The sequence below is a fragment of the Vidua chalybeata genome, chromosome 2 (assembly GCF_026979565.1).
Source record: "Vidua chalybeata isolate OUT-0048 chromosome 2, bVidCha1 merged haplotype, whole genome shotgun sequence".
Lineage (NCBI taxonomy): Eukaryota > Metazoa > Chordata > Aves > Passeriformes > Viduidae > Vidua > Vidua chalybeata.
Genome location: NC_071531.1, coordinates 44,708,886 through 44,733,056, shown reverse-complemented (window position 1 = coordinate 44,733,056; position 24,171 = coordinate 44,708,886). Strand labels below are relative to the sequence as shown.

The following is a 24,171-nucleotide window of genomic DNA, read 5'->3' as shown; positions in this document are numbered from 1 at the left end:
CCCCCCTTTCTCCTTCTCTGCCAGCAAATTTCTAAGTGCCGTCAGGCTCTCTGTCTCTTTCTCTCTGAGGGGGGACACAAAGGCATCTCCGCTTCTCTTCACTTTTCCGTCCTCAGGAGCTGGCCCAGTTCCAGACCTTCAGCCCCTTCGGCCTACCTAGACAAGGCCGTGTGGCTTCCCCTCCCCCGCCCAGCCTGAGGCTGGGCAGGGGAGAGTCTTCACTCTCTAACGACCAGAACTAAAAAGAAAGTTCTCCTAAGAGTTCTTACTTTTAACTTCCTGTGTTCTCAGAAGCGTGTCCCTACTTTCAGTAGTCACTCTAAGTGCCAATATCTAAACCTGACCACTGATTAGTTTGACCCAACTTCCTAAAAAATATTCACTTCTATGTCAAACCACAACAGTACATTAGGTCAAAGCCAGAAGTCACAGATTTTCATCTTGGATCCCAGTTGTCATTACTTTTGTCATTAGTCCTTAAAGTAAAAAAGCTAACAAACAACCAAATCCAATAAAGGTGTTTCTAATGTATCCTGATTTATTCTTTTGTGTCAGTCCAGCATCTCTTTTAATGGATGGTACTTACTCCTCAACATAAGAAATTCCAGTCTCAAAGTAGCAAAGAATTTCAAATTTATACAGCCTTAGTAATCTTAGTTGGACCTTACCCATCTTGTTCAGAAATCAATAAAAAATATGCATTTTCTACTCATTTTAAATGGGGATGGTCAAGAGCCTGCATATGTAAATTATGTAATCCTACTTATCTCCAACTTTAATATATACGCAGCTGTGTCAGTTTTTTCAATAGCTTCAAAACAAAAACTAATAAAACTGTAAACAGATATTTATTATACCAAAACAAGGATTTAACTAATGACGAACACAGACATAAAAAAGAAAAAGCTATTCATATCTTCTATATAAAATTTGCCACAAAATATGAATTCAGAAGTGCTACTTTAGCATGAATGTAGAGTTGCAACACAGAGTAGCATAAAATCGACTGCCAGAGTGATTTGATTTTTCTACCAAGTTGCAAAAAGCTGGTTTCTGGAGCATCAGCCTTTAGATAATGATAATGATGATGAAGATGAGGATAAGAATTGTGGCAATCCAATACCTTGAAGACTATTGGGAATAGATCCTAGATATTTTCTCTATATATTTCTCTATGGTATAAAGCTTCTTAACAATCCTGAAAGTGTGAAACTCCCACATAGTTCAAGACGGCAATGTGTCTGTCTATCTACTTCATTTCTATTAATCAAATAGTGAAAATTATATCAGGATTTTATCAACTTTTTAGAAAGAGGCAGTTATGAACTTTCTAAACATCTCTGGCAAATCTAATTGCACTTCAAAACTTTATTTTACTGATTTATCTAACTCTTTGCTGATAGCTTCATGAGACACAGTATGCCTACATACTTCTGACACCTTTGTTATTACACAGGACTTAAAAATACCTTACAGGCATTAATTGCAAAAAAGCTGTTTAAAACAAATTGCCCAAATTGAGCTTGTCTTTGATTATAGCAGTGTGTGGTGTGTAATTATGGGTGAAGGGTGGTGGTTTTTATATGTGTATGTACATGAATTCCAATGTCAGCCTACTGAAAAAATGCAAGCCACTACTTTTAAGACAAAATCTGATGGAACATTGTTGAAAATCTATTGGCATTTTACTGAGCTGATGTAAAAAAAAATCCTAAATAAAGCAAAACATATCTGGTTTTCAATTTGAACATAGCTAACTTCAGTATGTCCTTTTTTTTCAATTTACTAGGTAAATGTTTTTTTAACATCAGAGTTGACATTTTGTACTGTAAAAATTATCATAACCTATGAAAAAATGCCTCTTAGCATTCTGTTTACGTCATTTTAGTTACTCATTCTTTCATTGTAAGGCATATTTTCAAGACCACAAACATGCACATCTAGCTGTAGATGCTCTGCTGTCTCTGTGTTTATCTTAAGTTCCACTGTGGTGGCTTGTCTTACAGGAACAGTATTTTGAGAGATGCATTGTGTAATTCCCCACAATAATATACACAATAGTTCAGCTAAATCGTATTCCTGGGCAATCTGTGTGAGGGAAAATCACATTAAGAATTCTTGCTCTAAATAGAATCTTCACACAAAGATAATTTAGATCAATAATAGCAGAAGGAAGGAAATAGTCTGGAGGTTTTAGCAAATGAAGTACAGCAGCTTCTTTGGAAGCTCAGCACAAGATAATACTCACAAAATTTTCCAAAATATTCTTTTTTTATGCTTTATTATCATCTAATGATGTTTTTGTGTATTTTTTTAGTTGGATATTTGTAATATGATAATGCCCATTAATCTGGAGTTGAAACACACCTATTATGCTGTGCTTTGCACAAACATGCAATTTTATATTGCAGCTGCTTCAGGTTACTCACAAACTCATTTAACATCTGTAGAATACATCCTAAATATACACTATAGGGAATACATTATTAAAGGGACACTTTTCATGGGATTTCACAAATTATTTATCTGGCCTATCATGAAACTTGGTGTGATAATCTTCTCTAATCACTGCTGGAATGAATCAACTGGCTAGAATGAGAAATGTTTAGTGTGTTCTGCCAGCATCAAAGTTAAAATCATTGGAAGTACTGCTTGTGGATATACCCTTTAATCACCAGCATCAGCCTCATTGTTATAGTTTTTTAAAAATTATACTTTTTTTTTAATATACTTTTTATGCTCTCACAGTTCAAAGAAACAGGTAGTCTAACAGGAAAATTCTGAAGTAACTCTAGTCAGAAGACCTTAAAATGCATCTTGTTAAGTTTGGTACTTTACAAATGTGGGGAAACTATAGCAATTGCATTTAAATACTCGCTATTACTTGTTGAGTTTGGCACTGAGCTCTAGTTCTGTGACAACTGGATGGGCTGTGCTAACCACTCACTTACCATCACTGGTCAGTTAGAACTGAAACATGCAGAGCAGGTTTTATCACATTGCAACTGTGATAACAAGTTAGATGTGTAAATTGTAACCATGAAGGAAGAGCCAGTGGGTTTTAGAGAACAGTTCAGGGCCCAAATTTAAACATGTAATGTGATTCATCTAGTACCCCAGCCCAGCATTTCCCATTCCAGAAAGAGAAAGATAGCTTATATTAACCAGCTTCATGAAGATGACCTAGATACTTAATGAAATATCAGCTGTAAGTAGTTGTCTTTGTGCGCCTGAATGAAGTCCAGCGAACTCCACAAACGACATTTACTGAAACAAGATCTTCACTGCTTGTAGCAGTTACTTCAGCTCTCATATATAGATTTTGATGCCAACTTCTAAATCAGTTCGACAGGTCACTTCCAAAATGAGAGATCTCTCTTTAATTGCTCAGATCAGAGAGTACAGAACTAATAATCTCTAGCCATAAAAACACATTTGACCAGAATCTCTCAGTCTTCTTCCACACTTAAAATACTAAAATCAATAAAGAATTAAATAATCAGAATATATATGTGTACCATATTGAAGTATAACATATTCTTAAATTTCAGAGTCCATGTCTCCACTCTGATTTTAAATTATTCCTTTCACTTCATCAGTTTTTAATTGCTAATATTCTTTTCTGTTGCTGTTCTGAGAGTTGCTACCCCAGCAGAAAGAATCATCCATAACATTTTTCTTGATTATGAGATTGCAAAGATGTTCAGTGATAAATAAAACCCCCTGTACTTCAATGCCTGTATTTCAGTGATTTATTGCAATTTAACAATTGTAAAAATTATGAGAGCAGGTGAAATTTCCTAAGAATCACAAATGCCTAGTACAGAGTAATCCACATTTGTGAAGAAAGGTCTTTATGACTATTTTTCTACTACTTTTGATTTTGAGAACTCATTTTGAATTTAATTGAATGACAAATGTTTATTTAGAAAGCCTTTATACTTAACAGCTAGTATAATTTTTTTTTTAAGCCATTGTACATTTTGGGAATCTTGTGTGATTTCAAAATGTGATTATTCCCTTTCCATAGTCATAGGAAAATATTGCTTTGATACTCTTTAGGTGATTTTTAATACTAGTTCAGCTTAGACAAGTAGAGAACAGCTTTTTTTTCTACAATACATTCCATTTCTGTATTGAATTCTTCTTGGGTCTTCAACTTTCTGTATAAATGGAGAGATTACAACTATACTTGAAGGAAAGGATTTAAATTCCAAGCAGCCATGAAAGACCATTAATCTGCTCAAAAATGGAAAGAAATTCAACAGGAAGAGCTACAATGCATTATTTTTCTCAGCCCTGGTCAACTCCCAAGTGCCCAGCTTGGGCGCCTTGGCTTCTTGTCTGGGCTGGTGCTTGTTGCGATTCCCAGGCACTTCTGTTGCTGCACACCGGGGCAGGCTGGCTGTGCTTTGCCGTTGGCGAGAGGGAGGACATAAAGAGGCAAGGGAATCGTCCAAATCGGTCCGTGTGGCGGCTGGAGGCTTTAATGGCCACGGGAGCCGCGATGGAGAAGCCGCAGACCGCTCCCAACTCCATGTGGACAAAAATGACGATGGGACTGGGGGGTAGCGGGATGATATAGGGGGTGTGACAGGGAGGGTGAGGGCCCTCCTGCCCAATGAGGGGCAGGCGCCGTGGCGATGACGCGGACCACAGCGGCTAATGGGAACGTGGCTGGGCGGACACTCGGGGCGAATGGGGTCGTGGGAATGGGGTGCCAGACACAGAATTCTCAGGACTGGACAGGGGAGTGGTCACAGGAGTGGCAGGGGGACACTCCAGTGGCAGGCAGCCTGGAGCTAACCACCGTGGGGGGGGGGAAACACAGGGGGTGCACAGGGGTACACAGGACTCAGTTAACTAACATAGATCAGAATCCCTAATCTGAACCCAAACCCTGGATGCAACAAGGAAGAAATAAAGGTTACAATCAAGGTTAAAATCAATGGAATGTTATGGGGGAAAAAAGTGTTTAGGTAACAGTTTTTCAGAGAAGGATTTGTGGGTTATAATGAGTGACAAGATGGACATGACAGAGAAATGTGCATGCTGTTGATAAAAAAAAATAAATTCACCAAACCACAAAATAACCATAATCGGAAAACCTAAAAGTAGTCCCCATTGTCTGTAATAAAAGAGTAATAGGAGAAAATATATACTTCTGGTTCATTTCAGCACAGGGGTTTGATTCATTTGGGTTATGAGCCTTGAGAATATGGGATGCAATGGACAGATCCAGAAAAGAGCAAGTGCAATGATATAAGATGTCTGTTACATTGAGACCAAAACCAAATATTTGAAAGAACTGAGTGATTTATTAAAAAAAAAAAAAAAAAAAAAAAAAGTTAAAAAATTAAAAAAAAAAAAAAGGTCGGAATTAATGCAGAGAAAGATTTGAAAGAAATTAAAAAATTTGTTCTTCTCTCTGCATATACACAACTCAGAACAGGAAGCAATGAATTACACTACAGCAAAAAGACTTCATTACTTCATTTTGAAGCCTCTGTAACAGTAACAATGAAGCACTATCTCCTTCATAGTCAGTCTTTAAAGAGCAATCAAACAACTGAATGTCTCCCAAGGAATGCCTAAGTTATAACTATTCCTGTAGGTGACATAGAGATGAACTCTCTACTTCAGGTTGCTCTATGTTGTTTCTAAAGTGAAATGACAGGATGAATATTTTTAGCTTGCTGTCTCTCTTTCTGCTTGTTTGTTCTGCTACAAATCCCAGATACTGACTCCAGGAAATTTTTCCCAGCTTTCCAATGAAGAAAGAGCATCTTTGCTTCCAAAAACCAGGATGCTTCCTGGAGTAACCACATACAGGGCAAAGTAGTTTCCTATTGATGAGATTAATTTGCTTTCATGTGAGTATTGACAAGCAGCCACTTCAACTTAAGGTGGTCACTTCTGCATTCTTTTGCAGACATTGAAGGCAAATCCACATCTCCACAGGGCAATTCATGCCATTTTAAAATGGAAAGAGTAAGTATTATCTAAACATTTGTGATGGCACAATATGGGAGGTGAGCAGAAGGTGGGAATTGGTATTTATAAATCAAGTAGGAGTTATTGACTGTCAAGAAAGAGTTATTGACTGTCTCAGGTTAAGCAGAACTCTGGATGTCCAGACTTAGCCTTAAAGTGCTTAGGATGCTTGACATTCAGAGAGCTCTTTCTTCCTGGGAAAGCGAGCTACAAAAAGCCTATGAATTTTCAAATGTCACCTCCTTCTGTTCACTGCTGAAAGAAATTTGAGACTGGCAGCCAAATATTAATCTATAGACAATGAAATTCCATGGAAGTTGATGCTTGTTCATCAATAATAGCATTTGTAATATTGATTTAGTTTAAACTTTATGATAATTTGAATAGAGCTACATACGTAGCCTTAATTAGCATTTTAGTGGGTTTTGTTAATAAGAAGGAACATTAAAGTATCTTACGTGGGTTAGTTGTACTGGAGTTATGCTGAAATAATTCAGAACTTTGTCATATAACACTTTTTTAAAGACATAGTTTAAGACAAATGGGCCTTTACATCTTCACTCTTGGCACATAGATACCACTATATCTATGGAAAAAAATATTTTTAGCTGATACTGGTTAGCTCCCCCTTCTCTGAAAGAGTGGCAATAGGACGTCATTCCATTCCTAGACAGGTTATTTCATGACCATTTTCAAATGTTTTTATCCTTAAGAGAAAATTATTGCAAAATACAATATTCCAAAGAATCACAGAAGCTAGTCAAGAAAAGCTGCATTGCATCATCTTGTTAATCTCACAGGCAATACAAATGTACCTCCTGCTGAGTATTTACTGAGAGTGCACATTAAAAAAAGGTATTCTTTTAGGTTCTGCAGGGGAAAAATTCCTCAGCTCATTGCCTCGATGTTTTAGCTTGTTTGTTCATTGTTTTTCCTTATGCTTTTTTCCAATCCACTGGTATTCATAATGCAATAACTGAGAAGTGTGCAATGATGAAAATTTATGACACTTTGCTAACTCTTTTCCATTGATACTCAAGCAAAAATTATTTGTGATAGATATTGACAGTTGTCACTCCACCAAGACTATCTGAGTCTTCCAATCTTAACAGTAGATTTCCTTTACTCCTGCTTCTCTTTCACATCCTTTATATTTATTTAAGATTGAATTTTTATTTTATTTCTGATGTAGCATATTATTGAATTCTGAACATAATGTTGAAATTCTGATTTAGATCCTCTTCAAAAATCTGATATATGACATAAACTCTTATATTCATTGTGACTATTCCCTCATTTTGCTGAAGTCACTAAGTGAGGGATATTTCATGATTTCAAAAGATTAAGATTCCACTCTAAAATATTTCTGACATGCTTCATCTCTAAGTATATGTAGGTTTACCCTTGACTCAATAGTTTGTGATGCAGCCTCTTCACTAGATCAAAGATCATAGTAGAAATTTGAATTTTTCCCACAAAAGCACTTGGTTTTATGGTCAAAATTTTTACTTAACTTTCCCAACATTAAAGTCATAGAGGGAGGTAAGAATAAATTAATTATCTGCTGCAAATACTGAATATTATTCAAGGTTATAGCCCCATATTCAAAGGCTGTTTCCTGCTTTCTCTATAATAAGTCTTGTAATTGCTCTCCACTACATTACCAGCCAGCTTGCTGAAGAGGTAACACGAGATGAACTCATTAGATCCCTTTATATTATTAAAATTCTAGTTTAAGATCATTTCATCTATCTTTATATCATACTTATTTTTTAGCAATAGCAACTTTTTTTTTTCTAGATTATTCCCAGAGGAAACATTGTATTTCATAGGACTTAATAGTGATTTCTATTCAGTCCTGCCAAAAACAACCCCTTTAATCAAGATGCTACTAATAGTGGGATTTGAGATGTTAATTAGGCATCTAGAGCACATTTTAGTCATATTGTGCTATGCCAGGTCTGTGTGTGTACAGGTGTTTTTAATCAAAGGTTTTGAAGGAAGAAATCAAATACTGAACAAGTGTTATATTTGTGAACTAAATTTATACTCTCATAAAAAGAAAATCAAAATTTTTGTCACAGTTTTGACTGGCATGAACCATATTACTCTTGTTTAATTCTAAACCAGAAGATTTTCAATCAGTGTTTTGTATTACTATCCCCAGGTCCAGTGTCAGATTAAAAAGTTTACAGTTACACCAGCTGCTTTTTTTTTTTTTTTTAAATTATGGCACAGGATTAGTAGTCTTCCATCACCTGAATAGCTTGAATGAACTGAGAACTTCAGGGAGGCATGTCAGAGGATTTCCCAGCATTACTCCTTATCTTTTGAACTCAAACTGCACTCCATAAAATATTTAGTGCCTTGGAAGCCTTTAACATAGGCTGTCTTTCCCACTGATATTGCAATAGGTCTCACAGAGGACCACAGATAACTACCATTTTTTGCTGTACTGTATTTCAGTTCAAAGGGACAAACTGCTTTTTAATAGATGACTGTGTATTGTCAGGTTAGACAAAATTAAATCTCAAATTTCAGTGTTGTGTAGGCATTATCTCTTAGCCTGAGTGCAAAAGAGATGCTGAGTTTAGGTAATCTGACTTTTTTTCCCCTTCCTGAATGCATTCTATGTTAGGCAGTTATTTAAAATGTGAAAAATAAATCTGTGCTGTGATGGAAACATACAATACAGAATATATTAAAAATATTATGTGTACATCTTTGTTCTACTATATTTCCAACTAGCACTCTTCATACATGCAAGGATTCCAGAACTGTTATATGCAGTAGTTGTTTTCCAAAAATAGAAGATTCTCATCTATTATGGAGATGATTTTCAAATAATGATTTCAGGAACTGGCAGAGAACAAAGGCTTCACTGCAGCTGAAATAAATAGCCTTCCCCACTGGTGATTTTAGGATTCTAGTTATTAAAAAATAATTTTCCTGACATTTGAATGGTAAACTCAGAACTCACTCTGATGACAAATATATCTCTTGGGTTCACCTTCTGGGGCAAGCCTCAGGGATACATCAGAATAATGGGATTTTTGTTTTATCTTTATTTCATTTATTTTGATTTGTTTGGTTCTTCTAGAACTCATAAAATTTTTTCAAATACAAAACTCACCAAACATTTATATGGTTATATTTATATTTTATTATTTTATGGGTTGATTTCAGTGCAGAGTAATGAAATAAATGCCATTTTTTTTCTTTCTTGGAGGCCAAAAACACAGAATAACACAAGGTGTCAGATATGAAAAGGAAGAATACTCAAGTTAGGTTTTAGTCTGAAAAACTTATTTCAGAATGCCACCAGCAATATATTTCTTATATTGAGTTGATCATTATTAGATAGAATTTATTTCTTCTTTGATAAAACCAGTCTGGTTGCAGGTCTTTGTTTTTAGAAAGCAATGATAATACAAATTTTTTTTTTTTTTTTTGCTTATTAATTTGCAGTGGTGTTTAACTATCTTTTCCTCTTATTTTAAATGTTCCTCACTTAGTGAGGGGGTATCAGTCAGATAAATCAATATAAATTGAGTTGTAACATAGTGTAAGCACACACAACTTAGCAGCCCAATGACAACAGAAGTGCAAAACGTATGGATAACAGAGTTGGATCACAACCACTGCTTGCCTTAAAAGTTTACTTTTGAATCTTATCCTCAGAAGGTGTGAGTAAACTAAGGTTCCAAAGAAAAAATAATTAAGAATGAAAAAAATGAAGGAGAAAAAAATTGTATTTGGTCATGCATATTTTTTTAGTAATACTGACAGAAAATATAAAATATGCATGTTAACTTTTTACATAGAAAAGTGAGGGCTTTTTTAAAGTTTTGTATGCATGACTAGACACTTTTGCTGCCTCAATTTGAGCATACCTTAAAATTACCTGTATTTTGGGAGCATACTGAGGGCTGGAAATCTGTAATTATGCCTTATTTTTTGTTTGAAGTTTGACTCCCGATAGACTTAGTTTAGCAATTCATTAATCATTCTAGACATGGCATAATAACATTTACACTCATAGAATAACTGACCACCGGTCATAGTTGCACTTTACATTATAAATTAGATCTTTGAAGATGTCTTAAGAATGTTTTTACCCAAATGCAAAGCTGCACACTTAATTTCATTCATTGTACAACCTGCTGTACCATTTTTATTTTTGTGCTGATTTTATGATAATTTAAGGAGAAAAAAAAATAAAAGCTTTTCTGAACAGTTAACTCAAAAGGTTAGTCAAATTAAAAATGTTTCAAAGCAATATGTAGGTTTTATATGCATAATTAGTATTGATATTAATGAAATATCTTCACATTAGTTTTTCAAGTCATGCAGAGAGAAGCGTGATAGAATCTTACACACACCCATTATCAGCACTTGTGCAAAGCATCTGACACTGTCCCAATGACATGGAAAGTGGAACTGAGTTCACCTTCAGCAAGTCTGACGATAGCACCAAACTGTGTGGTGCAGTCAACATACTGGAGGGAAGGGATGCCATCCAGAGGGATGCTGCTTAAGAGCTGGGCTTGTGTGAACCTCATGAAGTGAGACATGACAAAATACACCAGAGTGAAGACAATCCCAAGTATAAATACAAGCTGAGCAGAGAAAGGATTGAGAGAAGTGCTGGGGAGAAGGATTTGGTGGCGTTGGTGGATGAGAAGCTCAACATGATCCATCAGTGTGTACTCACACCTTAGAAAGCCAACTGTATCCCTGGCCAGTGATCAAGGGACATGATTCTGCCCTTCTAGTCCACTCTAGTGAGACCCTGACTGGAGTAGTGCACCCAGCTCTGTGGCTCCAAATGTAGGAAGGATGTGGTTCTGCTGGAGTGAGTCCAGAAGAGCAGCATGAATAGGGGCACAGGATAGGGGCAGCTCTTCTTTGAAGACACGCTGAGAGAGTTGGGGTTGTTCAGCTTGGAGATGAGAACACTCGGAGGAGACCTTATAGCAGCCTTCCAGTACCTAAAGGGGAACTACAGGAAAGCTGAAGAGGGACTTCTTACAAGGGTGTGTAGTGACATGACAAGGAGCAACATCTTGAAACTGAAACAGGGTACATTTAGATCAGATATCATTAAGAAATTCTCTACTGTGAGTATCATGAGACACTGGAACAGGTTTCCCATAGATATTGTGGATGCACAGTCTCCAGAAGTATTAATAGCAAGGTTCAATGGGGTTTTAGAGCAAATTAGTCTAGTGGACTATTAACCTATCCATGGCAGGGGGGTTGGAACTAGGTGTTTAATACCTCTTCTAAACCAAGACAATATTTCATTCTATGATTTTGATGTATCATGCAGTAAACTCTATTTTAAATGTGGCTGGGTGGTATTTCTTTTTATGTTTTTTTTTTTTTGTTTGTTTGTTTGGTTTTTTTTGGGGTTTTTTTTTGGTTGGTTTGTTTGTTTGTTTGTTTTTTTGTTTTGTTTTACATAAATTGGAACACTGTATCTGATATGATTTTCATCTCATTTATTAAAAATAAGCACAGTGTCTCTATCTATCCGAAATCTATATGATTTTAATGCATCAGAGTTGTATTTATAATAGCCTTATCTTCATTCACTTGGAACAGATGGAAAAAAAGCTTTGATTATTGGATTTTTTTATGTTGCAGACTGCAGGGCTAGAGACCTTGTTTCCTACTTTTTCTGAACAGTAAAGGAAGGTTTACATAGAAGAGCTTTATAGAATCTGTTTGGCGTATTTGACAAGGATGACTTTCTGATTGTGACAGTTCCTGGACAGATTTCCTCTGTAATTTTTCTTTAACCTTGTCAGAGTAACATGAACCAAGGTCTCCAACCTTCCAGCATCCAAAGTAGTAAAACTAATTAATCAAAAAGTCTTTCCTAATCTGTTCTTTTTCCATCTGTTCCTATTGAAAGAGTAGTTAACTCTTCTAGAATGGCTGTAGCATATAAAAACAGTAGACAGCACAATAAATTCTTCATTGATAGATGCTTAGTGACAGTGAAATTATGTAAAACTGTATCTCCTGCTGTGCTATACATTCACAAAGAGTGTTTGTACGTGAACGGTAGCTTAAGGTTATAAAGTATAGCAAAATAAACACAGCTTCTAAAAAGCTAAATGAAGCAAAGCAATTTAAACCCTGGGAATACTACAACTTGATCTCTCCATCACCCTGAACAGCATAGATAAAGTGGAGGGTTAGAAAAAAAATGAAAATCTGTAAAGGAGCATTACAGCATTTGTTCACACTATGAGCTGTCAACAATCATGCATAATTTAAGATTGCAGCCGCTAACAATTTCACCATGTTTTTCTCTGCTTGAGGAACTGAGTTTTCTGATGTGTCCCTGATGAGATTACAGTGGCCCTAACAGCATCTTGTAAATAACCCATACTACCCCTGCACAGAGCACAAATTTAGATTCAATAGTTTACAGGCCTAAATTATAAACACTGGTCTGCCCCACAGTCACAGCATCACAACAAGTTTGTTAATTAAGGAAACATTGTCAAAATGTAGATATTATCAAATTCCCTTTGCTATGATGACATGTAATACATGTAAAAATTATTAAACACTATGTCAAAATGTAGACTTTTTTCTCTTTTTTTCTGAGGAATTTAGATTTTATAATTCTCAGTGCTGTGCACAATGTTCTCTTAGTGTTAAAAGAGAGAATCATTCCAAATGGCAAGGGGATTTATGCAAGGAAACAGTACATTTATGTGAAAGAAACAGAAACCAGGAGAGGATTTCACCAAAGACAGATAACTGATACATTTTATGCAATTCACAAAACAAAGAAACAAATGAAAAACTAAACAAAGGCAAACCATCCTGAATCTAAGCACTTGTCTTCTTTTTAACCTTGAGACTATTTGTTTGTTTGCTTTCTGGGGATTTCTTTTTCTTCTGTGTGGAAAGCATATACCATTATATATGTGACATGTTCTAAGAGTTCAGTCTTGAAACTTCCACAAGAGTAAACAAATTCTTTCTCTCTTCTTCATGATTTCTTTTTCATCAAAATATTTTGGTTTCATGTGGAACCTTTTGGCAAACTTTGAAGAAGAGGGTTGGTCAAAATATTATATTAAAGCCTATCGAAAGTCAATTAATTTTTGCTTACATGACAATATTTAGGAGATGAATAAAAATGGTACTGCTACAAGCATTAAATTAAGAAATCTGAAGCAATCAAAAAACATGTAATTCTTGAGTGATCTTGTGATTGGAAAATAGTAGAAATGGATAAATCAGTATTATGAAAAGGATTTTAACTTCAGTCTCACATATGGAGGTAGATTTATAATTACTCTATTTATTAATGATATGTTACTTTTTAATACAAAATTTTCTCATAATGAGCTCATAAGCTTTGCCATTTAATAGGAACATTCATTAAGGCAAAACCAAATGACAAGCAGGTAAATCTGAGTTCACACATTCCAGGCATAAAAGAGCCATGCTGTGAAAGAAATATTTTTTAAGGTTTTCTTGCTTCCTGCTCTGTGCTACATACTAAAAAAATATATTTTTTTAAGGATAAAATCTTCATGTCAGAGTCCAGGACATCCCTCTGTCTGCCCTGGCTGTCTCGAGACCCTGGCAGGGGGCTCAGAGACCTTGGCACAAAGTCAAAAACACCTGTGGCTTTGATTCTAGCCTGTGGAAAAAGCTGCCAACTCTATATGAGGAATTACGAGCCAAATGGGTTTGAGTAGTACAGTAGCTGCATTGACACAGGGTAAAAAGTAGAATTTTGGGGTTTTTAGAATGTGATTCAGGGGTACAAGATGGAGGGATTTGGGCGTGTCCTAGCCTTCTCCTTCTTCTTGTCCTCCATGTCTTGGTGTGATGGTGACACTTTTCTATTGGTTTAAGGTAGAAACACACTATCTAACATAGATGATAGGTATTGGCGCAATATTTTAAGTATAATACATGTAATTTCTAGTATAAAATGTAAACACCACCCGAGAGGACATGCAGAATGCCATGGCCTCCTTGCTAGACAGATCTCGGCAGGTCAGAGAAAGAATATTATAGATAAGGAAAAATAAACAACCTTGAGCAGTCGATCCTACTCATTCCAACTCCTTCTTTGGCTGCACAGGCTAGGAAACAAGGACTTTTACAATCTTGGGGTCATCCCGACATACAGAGAAGCCAAGATCCTGAGATCCTCAAATTATTAAAATTATATATATATTTTTTTAAAAAATAAGTATATGCAAAAATCCCCCAAAGTTTCTCAGAATATATACCAGTTGCTGACTACCTGCCGAAGTATCAGAGTCCTTGAAAGGAAATATGATCATAAAAACATCCTACATTTTCTACAGGACATACTAAGCTCCCTATACATTAGCACAGTTTCTCAGAAAGATATTTATTTTCTTCTTAAACCATTCAAGGCTGTAAAACATAGGTCACCTTCTGCTTATGTTAATCACAAAACCCAGTCCAATAGTTATTTGACTGAAATCACTACAGTGTTCAATATTGTAGAAGACACAGTGACCTGGTGCATTGTGCGTCCCTTTTGTTCAGTAAGTCAGCAAGTACTCCACTCATTCCAGCTGAAGGATGACACTGCTCAGTCACTCAATCTGAAAGTCTGACCCAACATCTTTTAGGTGGATGCTTTAGCCAGAAGCTTATAAAATTGATTATAGCCAGAGAGCCAGAAGATTGTTCTTTTATGTTGCCTTTTTGAAAGACTTTCACTTTTCATGGACCAGAAAACAAGACTATGCTTGTATATTCCAGCAGCTAAAATATGTTCTCTCTTATCTAGACAAAGGACCCTGAGCAATACATTTTATGTTGCTAGATAAGAGAGAGGTAAGGATGTATCCCTGGCTTCAAGGATAAGTAGCAGAGATTATCTTGTGTTCACATTTCTTTTCAGATTGTCCTTTTCCTAACAGGAGTGTCTCAGTGGCCCAAAGAGGGTCAGAAACCAAGCTAACAGCTGTGCAGTGTCAGCAATCACAGCACTCAAGCTCACTCCATAGCCTTCTCTTATTAAATAGCATAAATATATCCTCAGAATCTCTATAATGGCCAAAATAATTTTAAACAGATCTTCATTAAATATTCAGTAAAGTAAATATTTTACGTAGAGCTGGATATTCCATTGTCTAAGCTCTATATGTGCATTTTCTCTCTGGTAAATGTAATAATTCTTAGCAAAGACTTGATATGAGAGCTTGGATGCAGGTCAATCAAAGCATTCCTTTGAGATGCTAAATATGCAACCCCCAACCAACTAAAGGAGAAGCAGAACCTTACACTTGCTCTACCACAACCATAGCTGAGTCCTCTGACCCTTTGAATACACATAATCTTCTTCTAGCTTACATCTGAGGAGTGGATGATCCAAATGACTCAGTCTCAGTAGAAACATCCACAGCTCTGAGGTTTTTTTGTAGCTTCCTTGAAAAAGGCAGAACTGACATTTCCTACTTCTTTCTTCATGTTTTTCTTTGGAGAGGTTGTGTCCCCAATTGTATACATAGAATATTTCAAAATTTTGCACTTAACAATCCACTTCCAGACCAAGATGTGCTGTGGTGTGCCTTCATGATTTACCCCCGAATGCTGGTTCCTCTCCCTGAAGATGTTCTCCCAGGTGCGTCAAGCACTCCTCCTTTCCCCACCCTGACCCCTGCCAGCACTGTCTGTCACTCCTGGCATTCCAGAAGTGCGTCGAGTGATTGGGAAGATTCAAATGATGCCCTCCACCCCCAGGAGGCTTTGGGCTACCCAGGTGTCCTTTGTCCCTTGAGACCTCCTCTCCTGTACCTGGTTGGTGGGCTCCCTATCCCTTCCCCCCTCCCCTCCCCTCCTCCAGGTAAAAGAGAGGGCAACCACGTGGTCCAGGGGGTTCTGGTGGAGCTGTGACTGGATTCAGGGGCCTGTGGGGGAGTTCTGCTTGGAGCTGTTGCTACATTCAGAGGCCTGCGGGCCAAAATAAAAGCTCTGGATTAAAACCCTCCATCAGAACCGACTCCTTTCCTTCACCATTGCCTTAAAGGCCTCTCTGGCAGCGAGAAACCTGAGGACCAGACCCTCTGTGAGAGGCAGCTCCATCCCACCGCTACCTGAGCTCTGGCTTGCCTGGATTGTCCTCATGAGCCCAGCTGCAACATCTAGCTAGCCAAAGGTGTCTCTGGGGTGAAACACCACAGTTGCCGCTATTTGATTCAGCAGCAGGGGCCAGACAAGCCAAGGCACATCCCATTCTCAATACTGGTACCACCAATAAAAATGTATTTTAGATATTCACAGTTTCATAGGCCTTGTTCAGTCAAGAAACACTGAATTCTTAAGCATTATTGTTTCAGGATCCTAATAGCTAAATCCTTTCAGCTAGAATTCCCCAATTTATTAATTTTAATCTTTTGTTCCCTTTAGCTACAGAAGAAGGAAAATAATTTCATAATGTTTTTCAGTGTTCCAATAATGCTTTAATTTCTCTCATGGTTTCTCAAAAAAAAAAAAAAAAAAAAAAAAAAAAAAAAAAAAAAAAAAAAAAAAAAAAAAAATTTGCACCAGATATTGAAATCAATTTGATTTTTCACACACACACTCCCTAAAGAACAGTGTTAATTATCAGGAGAATTAAACTGCAAAACATTAATGTATGAAATGACTATTGAACAATTTTGTGTTAATCAATTCAGAATAAATCATTAATCCCTTAAGACCCCAAAGACTAATTTAACAACAAGGAAATAGCCAAAACCATGGTGGTCTAGGGACCACTGACTTTCACTGATATCCTGGCTTTGTGTCAGTGAAATCTAGGTCCTAGAGAAAAAAATCACAAGACATTTGTATACTAGGGGAGCATTTGTATACTAGGGGAGCAATTCAAAATATATGAGTTATTCTTCACTTCACACCATGCTATGCCTGCATATATGTTTTAATTAATGTAGCTTCTTTGCAGCCCATCTTCCATTAATGTATTCTGATTGAACCAATCCACAACTAGGAAAGTAAGCAGTGATTATCCTATGATTATCTGAGCACAGACTATCACAGTCAGAATCAGGTATACTCCATATAAACTTTTTTCTCACAATTCTATCCTGTTTAATGATTTTTTTGACCAAAAAACATGCACAAATAAAAAAAATCAGGAGGACTTAATATCTTAAATATATTTTTAAAAATTTAGAAGGGTACCTTTGCTTCTACCTAATGTTGGAAAATTTACTATTGAACACCTTTTCACAATTAATAGTCCCTTGTAAATAATTTAATTATTTTTCTACAATTAGATAATACAAAAAAAAAAAAAAGGTTGATTAAGCCAGCAGTATGCTCAGGCCAAGAAGGCAAATGACATCCTGGTTTATAGCAGAAATAGTACGGCCAGTAGGACCAGGCAGGTGATACTTCCTCTTGTACTTGGCACTGGTAAGGCTACACCTTGAATCTTCATTTATTTCTGGGCCACTCAGTTCAGGAGGGACATTGAGTTGCTGGAGTGTGTCCAGAGAAGGGCAGTGAAGCTGGTGAAGGTTTTGGAGGGCATGGCCTATGAGGAGTGGCTGAGGGAGCTGGGGTTGTTTAGTCTGGAGAAAAGGAGGCTCAGGGAAGAAATCTGCCTCATTACCCCTCTCCACAACTACCGGAAAGGAGGTTGTAACCAGGTGGGGTTTGGCCTCTTCTCCCCAGCAATCAGCAATAGGACAAAAAGACATAATCCTAAAGTGCACTAGGGTAGGTTTAGGTCAGACATCAGAAAGAGCTTCTTTACAGATAGAGGTGATCAAGTCACTGTCCCTGACAGTGTTTATGGAAAGACTGTTGAGGGAAGGACTGGATGGGTCACTCTCCCTGGAGGTATTTATGGAAAGCATGGTCTGGTTGACATGGTGGTGTTCAGTATAGTTTGGGCTTGATGATCTTAGAGGTCTTTTCCAACCTGATTGTTACAGATTGATTCTGTAATATTAAAAAAAAAAAAAAATTACTCTCTGTTAAATAATAACATTGCCTTAATTTGGATAAAAAATTGAAATAAATTTTTCCTTATTCCATTACAAACTACTAGTACTTAAAAAACCTCCAAGGCTTTCCTGCCACTCAATGTCTTCTATAATTGCCAGATTTTTATCATTTTGTCCTTTACTTTTTTTTTCCATTTAGCTTTTCAGTTTACAAAAAAATAATTATGCCAACATCCTCAGTGCCAAATCTACCTTTTTAAAATATTTTACAGACCAAAAATATATAACATAAGCATTGAGTTGGCACATTTTTTGATATCATGCAACATCCACAAACAAATTCTAAGACAAGCAAGAATGTTTCTTGCAGCCATATAAGTTTATGGGGTTTAATGTTCATTTTATTAAGTCACAATCACTAAATGTCTAGAAGCGTTTGAGGGGGTATTTTTTCTTTGTGTATTTTGGTGTTTTGGTGCGGTTTTTTCCCCCCAGAAATATGTCTCAGGAGAGATATTTCCTATTAAAATATGTAATTCTAGTCACTCACTTATGATGAAGATACCCAAAAAGCTGTCTATTCAGTCAATTCTTTTTTAGTGAGAGTGAAGAATTTCATTAACATTCTACAGATTTCACCTGAATATTTTTGTCTCCTTGTCTCATCTACTGAAAAATGTAATACCTAACAAATACTTGACATGTTTATGAACTGGAGAAACTGAAGTGTAGAGTAACTCAAGCCAGTAAGACAAAATATGAGCTATTTTGTAAGACAGTGCTATTCCATTAAGAGAGCTGAGTGGTATACTGTATACATGGAGAAAATACAGAATTCTTATACATTCTCCCAGTCTTTGGAAGACCAACAGAATGAAGGTGAAAGTTTAAACTTTGCCTTTTCTCTCTGTCCTGGTTCCAGAGAAGGGGATGGAGCTTAGAACTCTCTATGATTCTATGATTTTATGATTCTACAATTTATGGATATTTTATTGACATTTCATATGGGTGGCCCATAGACTAAGGAAATGATATCTTTTTATTTATCAAAGGCTGAGGAGTGATGTGGTGGTCATTGAGGAAATACTGGATAGTGTAGGACCTCAGCAGGATGAAAATGGCATAGAATCAGTGGTGGAGAATATGCTGATTTTGGCAAAGGTAAAGTTGATTTTCATCACAGTAGCTGATATGGGTCTGTGTTTTGGGTTTCTGTTGGAAATGGTGTTTATAACACAAGGATATTTCCATTATTGTTGAGCAGGGTTTACACAGAGACGAGGGCTGATCTTTTCAACCTGCTGGACCAGTGAGCAAGGTGGGGGTGCACAAGAAGTTGAGAGAGAGGATAGATGGGTCAAATGATCCCAGCTGAACAAAGAGATAATATATATCTGTGAAATCATGATCAGCAATAGATGAGGAGCAGGTGTGCCTGGAGGCTGTTGCTTAAACACTGGATGGGCATTATTTGTTTGGTTGTGTACCATTATTTGCATTTACATTACTTGTCTTTTTTTGGGGTTTTATTTCTTTCATTTGGTTATTTTCCTTTTCATTACAATTTACTATAATTGTTGTTATTATTATTCATTCCATTTTTTTAAATTTAAATTATTAAACTGTTCTTCACTCCACCAATTTTTCCAATTTTTACCCTTCCAGTTCCCTTCACCTCATCCTGCTGGAGCATGGAGTGAGCAAGCCGCTATGCAGTGCTTAGCTGCTGACTGGGGTTAAGCCATGACAGTAGGCTGTTTTTAAAGTTAAAAAAAAAAAAAAAAAAAAAAAAAAAAAAAAAAAAAAAAAAAAGTAGAGTGGGGAAAAATTTAATAAATATGGCTTTAAATGGAATTTCAATTTTATCATTATAAGGACAATGGATATGACATTTTCACACACTTTTATTTTCAAAAGTTTATCAATCTAATTCAATGCTTATGTCTGCCTTTATGTACCTCAAAATTCTCTAAAACCAGAATTCTGGGCTATCTTGCAATTTTTTTTCATAATGATTTTCAAGTTCACTATGATAATACAAAAGAAGAGCTGCTCATGTAACTATGACATGAGTCAGCTGTATTCAAACAAATCCAACATGTTTCAATGAAGAATAATGTGGGAAACATTCTGCTGCCTCTGTGTACATAAATGACTACTAAAAATTGGTGAGAAAAACTCCACATTTTGTTGCTAGCATTTATATTCAAAGCTAGCTTTTGAATCTGTCTCAGGAAATTTCCATTCATAAACCTTCTACCTTGTGCAGAGATTCAGCAAGAAAGGTACACACGCTTGAAAGCAGAGGAAGGTAATTATTGACTAATACACACAGCAAACAGCTAAGATGAGCAAGCTCATGGGCTGAGCATTAATGTGTTTACCATCTCTGTAACATATCCATTGAGTTTTTGCTGGCCAAGCAGTTGTCAGTCAGGCTGGGAAGGGTCAGGCCCTATTACTCTTTGAAAGAGGATAATCTTCAGTGTTGCTGAGTTTCCATCTCCTGATTTTCTTCTTTTCCTTTAAAATTTTTGATTTTTTCACGTTAGTTTGTTACCTCTTCAGATGCTTAAGTATCCACACTTCAACAGTGTCACAATAGCCTGCAAATTTACATTTTCTTATCTTGCATGGCTCTAGTCTAGGTGCTTTCTCACAGTTTAGAAGTTTTCCCAGATGTTTGAGCCAAGGTTATGATGTTGTGCTATATCAAAAGTAGGTCATGATTCACAAGTAGCTGAATCTCTAAGAGGAGGATTGAAATTTCACTTTCATCAGAATAAATAATAATAAACTTAATAAAACACAGATAGTCTGGAAGAAAGAAAGGATCTCCAGGGAGATCCACTCATAGGAAAAAGGCCAGAAAATGCTTCATTCCTAACTTCAAGCAGTGAAGTAAACTGGACTTACATTTATCTGAAAGAAACCCACCTGCTAATCACATAGGATGGAAATCTAAGACATTTTCAGGTGTACACAAAAATTGAAAGATCCCACAAAGACATTTCACTATTGGAAAACAAAACAAAACAAAACAAAATAAAAACAAACAAAAAAAAAGATCAAAAACACCCCACACCAAAATAAGCAAGAACAACCACAGAAAAAAAACCCCAACCCAAACCCCAGAATGCCTCACTGTGTTTTCTCTAAGTATGCCTTAAATGACTGTCTAGAATTTATTCATGTAATGTATTTGAGAAATGAGAAAGAAAAAGATAAAATATGTATAAACACTGAATTGATGAAGACTGAAGTTTTACAGTGTAACTTTTAAAGTCCTTCTCTAAGACATCTGTTCCTTTCCTCACATAATGAAAAGGGACCCATTAAACAAAATGAAATATACGAAATAACAAAGATAAAAAAGAAAATGCTTTTTTCACAGAGAATTAAATTAATCCCATGTAACTTGAACTGTTGTTAAAGTTGATTTTTCCAGCAGGGGTATAGATGGAATTTCCATTGTTCATTCAATAGAAGACAACAAAAAATTGTATTGAGTTTTTCTGAAGGACAAAAAAAATATATTGTAAGGTGAATTAGGGTAAAAACTGATGGATAAACTGAAGAGTTTAGACAAGGACTTTGAATGATATGAAGCATTCTGACTTGTAAGAAAAGAATAAAAAAAAATATATAGCTAATCTAATAGGAAGTATTTCAGAAGGAGTTTTCTATGTCCATGCAAATAGATTCAGAACCATACGTATTTTCCAACAAAAGCAAAAAACTGCAAACAGCCACAAACAGTAGACTATTAATTACTCACCACTACTAGACTTGTTATGTGGACTGTTTACATATTCAGTGTATGGGTCATGAGTTAGCTTTCTTTATTGTTTACTATTTATCACCATTCCAATTTTCCCTTTTTTGTGAGGGCCTGAAAGTTTTGGAACAGGCTTTAGGGCTTATTTAGAATTATTTAGGGCTTATTTAGAATTATTTCTTAAAACAGTCCAAACATACTTGATCTACCAATAAAATAAGATGCACGTTCTCTTGCATCAAATAAGGTTGTGTCAGTTTATACTTTATTCCATAGCAATCTTCAGCCACAGCTTTTTCATTCATTTCTTGACTTGCAGAATATAGGCTGGAGACATTCAAATGTGGTCTTTTTCAAATTTCCTCATGGTCTCTGTTAAGGGAATTAGACATATCTGGGAAATTATCCCAACATTATTAACAAATCCAATAAATTAAATATAATAAAACTAAATAGTGAGAAGATATTATTCCATTAGCAACATGTGTCTCAAACTGTGAAACAGAAAGTCCTATTTAGCACATTGATTAGATAATGATAATTTTTAATATGTCTATGTTGTATAGTTGAAAAGTACTGAAGATTTTATATTGAATATTGAAAGAGTGATTTTCATGAGATTAGTAATAATCATATTTACCTGTGCATTCTATTTGAGAAGCCAAACAGTGCAAAATTTCAAAAGCATAAAAAAAATTGCCAAAAGAGATAAACCATCTTTAAATCAGAAAGCAGATTTTTTTTCTCTTTTTCTTATAAAAGAACATTGCACATTTCAACAATATTTGTGCTTGCTTCTATACTACCTGTGGAGCATGGGGAAACAATAGCATAGTCATGTGTGTTTCTCTTGGGAAAACAAATAAGAGAAAAAGATCAAGTCTTAGCTTACAGCTAGATGAATAAAAATGAAAATTAAGACAGAAAAAACAGTGTTGGCATAGTGACTCTAGGTAAATGTATTCACTGATCATCCATTATCCACATGAGAAAAGTGTGACATTCAAATATATTTGGAAAATTGAAAAAGTAGTGTATACAACAGTGTAATGACTCCAACCATCAGTAGACTTTCAGACTGGAGGGGGAGGAAGGGGGCTGTTAACTCCCACCTTCCATCAATGGCCACTTCACTGACTCCTGGATTGCAAACTAGCATTTTTATGCTGAATAGAATTCAGTATGATAGTGGCTGGACCAGTAGCTCCTTTCCCATAAATTTGAGTCAAGCTAGATTCTCAGAAGAATCTGAAAAGGCCTGAGAATGGCACCAAGAGGAGAGTAAACTGGCAGCTTCAGAAGAGATGGGGTGTCAAGAAAACGGACAACTACCATGTTTAAATATCTGACTACACCTGTCCTGAATGTGACTAAAGAGAAGGCACAAAACTTGCTGGGCAAGTGCTAAGCTAAGTGCAGGAAGATTGAAAGAGTCCTACCACCTAAAACCAGCTACTTTCATCTATGCAACCTTTCCAACCTAGTGCTGATGTTAGATTGTACCATTTTTTATATAGTCTGTAATTCTTAGTTAAATTGCACCTTAATTTTGGCATCTCTATGGATGTCACTTTCACCAATTCTCTTGTAATTTCCTCAGCTTCATTCTCAAGACCAGATGCCTTTTCAATTCAGGGATTTTAAGCTAAATTATTGCAGGTAGAACAGTGTAGCTGCTGCCAAGCATAGTACAGGTTTCAGGGGACTTTTCCATTATTTCAGTGTTTAAAGAATGGATTGGAATGTGACAGGAATACATGGGGTAGGAGGCAAGAGAAGTGGGGTTTTGTAGTGGTTTAGAACAAGAATAATTCTTGGAGTGAATCACCTGACTGTCTGCTGGTCTGGGTTTGGTTCTCGTCACAGCACCATATTTGATGTCACAAACAGGATTCCCTTTGTGTGAGGTGCTCTAGCAGCAGAACAAACGTGTTTCACACAGCAGTGGACATTCAGTCTACAGAAGCAGATGAGAGGTTGATGTAAAGATTATAGTGTGGATTTTGCAAATAATGGGGATACAAAAAAACATTTCAGCCAACAGAAGCACTCCTAATGCCTTTCACAATGGGTTTATATAAATGAGTTCATAAGCACTCCTTGGCAGAGCGTAAGTCCATAATGCGCTCCAAACAGTTCTGATCTCCTATGACATTGAGTACATTTACCTTGCCAAGGGGAATGAGCTTGAACACAGGACTTCTGATTGCTCACAAACTTTAGCTGCTAATTTATGTCCTACTTCCAGTTTTGCTGAATACAATTAGCCCCACAGAGACAGCTCTGCTGTGTAGGGAACCAGCTTTAGACAGTGTCACTGTGAGACAATTGCTGCCAAATAGCCTCAGGGCAAAGACTCAATCCTGGTCTTCTTTTATTTAGCAGACTAGAAAGAGTTACAGAGATCTTGGGTAAGAAGTG

At 36.2% G+C, this 24,171-nt stretch overlaps 1 long non-coding RNA gene across 1 annotated transcript; it reads right to left on the bottom strand.

The window, feature by feature from the left end:
• Positions 1 to 21,993: 21,993 nt before the first annotated feature.
• On the bottom strand, positions 21,994 to 23,569 carry LOC128784705 (uncharacterized). Its single transcript, XR_008429586.1, has 2 exons — positions 23,293 to 23,569; positions 21,994 to 22,122 (listed from the first exon to the last, which is right to left on the bottom strand). It is a non-coding gene; the product is annotated as an uncharacterized LOC128784705 (long non-coding RNA).
• Positions 23,570 to 24,171: the final 602 nt, after the last annotated feature.